We start from the raw sequence: 3623 nt of genomic DNA, 5'->3' as shown, positions 1-3623 counted from the left end.
AGTGCTGATCTAGAAACAGTTCCCCTGTGGTGATCAGTAGATGGTTTTGTGTCTTTATGTCACTGTTGTCAAACTCATAAGCATGTTCACTCTAGGGCAGTTTCTCAAATGGCACCCTATTCCCTTAATAGTGCACTACTTTTCACCAGGGCCCATAGTGCTCTATAGGGAATATGCTGCCATTTCGGACTCTAATTCACCTTGGAAAATTGTTCAACTGAGCATCGCCTTTCATATAATCTATCCCCTTATCCTCCACTCTTTCCTTCATTCTTTCCCATGTAGTTCTGTCCACCACACTCCCTAACATCTACTGTTCTATCCTCCTCCCTCCACCTCTCTCTGCTGTTGTTGTTCTTCAGTCGACCCCTCCCTAATTCAACCATACTCCCCGATGTTGCTTCATACCACATCACCTCCCTCCCACAACCATACTCCCTGATGTTGCTTCATACCACATCACTTCCCTCCCACAACCATGCTCCCTGATGTTGCTTCCTACCACGTCACCTCCCTCTCAACCATACTCCCCGATGTTGCTTCATACCACATAACCTCCCTCCCACAACCATACTCCCTGATGTTGCATCATACCACATCACTTCCCTCCCACAACCATGCTCCCTGATGTTGCTTCCTACCACGTCACCTCCCTCTCAACCATGCTCCCTGATGTTGCTTCATACCACATCACCTCCCTCTCAACCATGCTCCCTGATGTTGCTTCCTACCACGTCACCTCCCTCTCAACCATACTCCCTGATGTTGCTTCATACCACATCACTTCCCTCCCACAACCATGCTCCCTGATGTTGCTTCATACCACATCACTTCCCTCCCACAACCATGCTCCCTGATGTTGCTTCATACCACGTCACATCCCTCCCACAACCATACTCCCTGATGTTGCTTCATACCACATCACTTCCCTCCCACAACCATGCTCCCTGATGTTGCTTCATACCACGTCACATCCCTCCCACAACCATACTCCCTGATGTTGCTTCATACCACATCACTTCCCTCCCACAACCATACTCCCTGATGTTGCTTCATACCACGTCACCTCACTCTCAACCATACTCCCTGATGTTGCTTCATACCACGTCACCTCCCTCTCAACCATGCTCCCTGATGTTGCTTCCTACCACGTCACCTCCCTCTCAACCATACTCCCTGATGTTGCTTCCTACCATGTCACCTCCCTCTCAACCATACTCCCTGATGTTGCTTCATACCACATCACCTCCCTCTCAACCATACTCCCTGATGTTGCTTCATACCACGTCACCTCCCTCTCAACCATACTCCCTGATGTTGCTTCCTACCACGTCACCTCCCTCTCAACCATACTCCCTGATGTTGCTTCATACCACATCACCTCCCTCTCAACCATGCTCCCTGATGTTGCTTCCTACCACGTCACCTCCCTCTCAACCATACTCCCTGATGTTGCTTCCTACCACGTCACCTCCCTCTCAACCATACTCCCTGATGTTGCTTCATACCACGTCACCTCCCTCCCACAACCATGCTCCCTGATGTTGCTTCATACACCCATACCACATCACCTTCCTCTCTCAACTATACATATTTCCCCCCCTTATAGACAGGCACCCAATTCCTGGCATTCTCCCTCCATCTATACACCCCCACTGCCATCTTCCATCAGCCACCCTCCCCCTCTCCTATACAGACTGATTTCCCAAAGCCCATCCCCCGCACTCCACTGTGAGTGTGATCATACAGCTGACAAATAGCTTTACTAAACATGGAACAGCAATATCCATGGCTGTATAAACACAGTTAAATTCAGGTTTCAAGACTGAGGATCATAAAGATGAAAATATTAATGGAATCTTAACTTTATATGACAAGCAGTAAAACAAGTGTTTTCTTCTTTTTATATCCACCCCAAGACAGACTATACAGAGTGATTTCATTCCAGATCTAACACCCACAGTAGTATGTACAGAAGAACCTCAGCAGCAGGGAGTCTTTCCTCTGACTGCCGATCGTTCCAGTGTGTGTGACTGCATTCAGTGTCTCCTCAGTGTATTCTGAGCCTCACAGCCAACAGACAGGAGGTTTGGTCTCATCAGGCGGTCGCCAGGAGACAAGACTCCGTGCACTTTCCAGACTCCTGTTCAATACGAATGCCCAGTCAGACAGAGGCAAATAGACAGACAGCATGCAGACACAGACAGACGGGTAGGCAGATGGACAGACGAACAAATCACCTTCATTCTGCAAATATATTCACATTCTGTTAAAGGTCCCCAAAGCGCACTCATCCCTGGGTCGATCCTCTTCTCAGTTCACTGCAGCTAGTGACTGGAACGAGCTGCAACAAGCACACAAACTGGACAGTTTAATCTCAATCTCTTCATTCAAAGCCTCAATCATGGACACTCTTACTGACAGTTGTGGTTGCTTTGTATGATGTATTGTTGTCACTACCTTCTTGACCTTTGTGCTGTTGACTTTGCCCAATGATGTTTGTACCATGTTTTTGTGCTGCTACCATTTTGTGTTGCTACCATGTTGTCATGTTGTGTAACTACCATGCTGTGTTGCTGCCTTGCAATGTTGTCTTAGGTCTCTCTTTATGTAGGGTTGTCTCTCTCTTGTTGTGATGTGTGTTTTGTCCTATATTTATATTGTGTTTTTTTATTTATTTTTTTATAATAATCCCAGGCCCCTGTCCCCGCAAGCGGTCTTTTGGTAGGCTGTCATAGTAAATAAGAATTTGTTCTTAACTGACCTGCCTAGTTAAATAAAGGTTAAATTAAATAAAAATATTTGCATGTACAGGAATATGACTCGGAGAAATGGTGCTGCCACAATAAACAAACAGACAAACAGGATATACATACAGTACCATTCTACAGTTTGGACACTCCTACTCATTCAAGGGTTTCTAATTATTTGTACTATTTTCTACATTGTAGAATAATAGTGAGGACATCAAAACTACGAAGTAACACATATGGAATCATGTAGTAACAAAAAAAGTGTTAAACAAATTCTTCAAAGTAGCCACCCTTTGCCTTGATGACAGCTTTGCACACTCTTGCCATTCTCTCAACCAGCTTCATGAGGTAGTCACCTGGAATGCATTTCAATTAACAGGTGTGCCTTGTTAAATGTTAATTTGTGGAATTTCTTTCCTTCATGCGTTTGAGCCAATCTGTTGTGTTGTGACAAGGTAGGGGTGGTATACAAAAGATTGTGCTATTTGGTAAAAGACCAAGTCCATATTATGTCAAGGACAGCTCAAATAAGCAAAGAGAAATGACAGTCCATCATTACTTTAAGACATGAAGGTCAGTCAATCCGTAAGATTTGAAGAACTTTGAATGTTTCTTCAAGTGCTGTCGCAAAACCCATCAAGCACTATGATGAAACTGGCTCTCATGAAGACCGCCACAGGAAAGTAAGACCCAGAGTTACCTCTGCTGCAGAGGATACGTCCATTGGAGTTACCAGACTCAGATTGCAGCCCAAATAAATGCTTCAGATTTCAAGTAACAGACATCTCAACATCTACTGTTCAGAGGAGACTGCATGAATCAGGCCATCATGGTTGAATTGCTGCAAAGAAACTACTACTAAAGGACACC

This window comes from Salvelinus fontinalis, chromosome 34 (assembly GCF_029448725.1).
Source record: "Salvelinus fontinalis isolate EN_2023a chromosome 34, ASM2944872v1, whole genome shotgun sequence".
Taxonomy (NCBI): Eukaryota; Metazoa; Chordata; class Actinopteri; order Salmoniformes; family Salmonidae; genus Salvelinus; species Salvelinus fontinalis.
The sequence above is the reverse complement of the archived record's forward strand: the minus strand, read 5'-3'. Positions refer to the sequence as shown.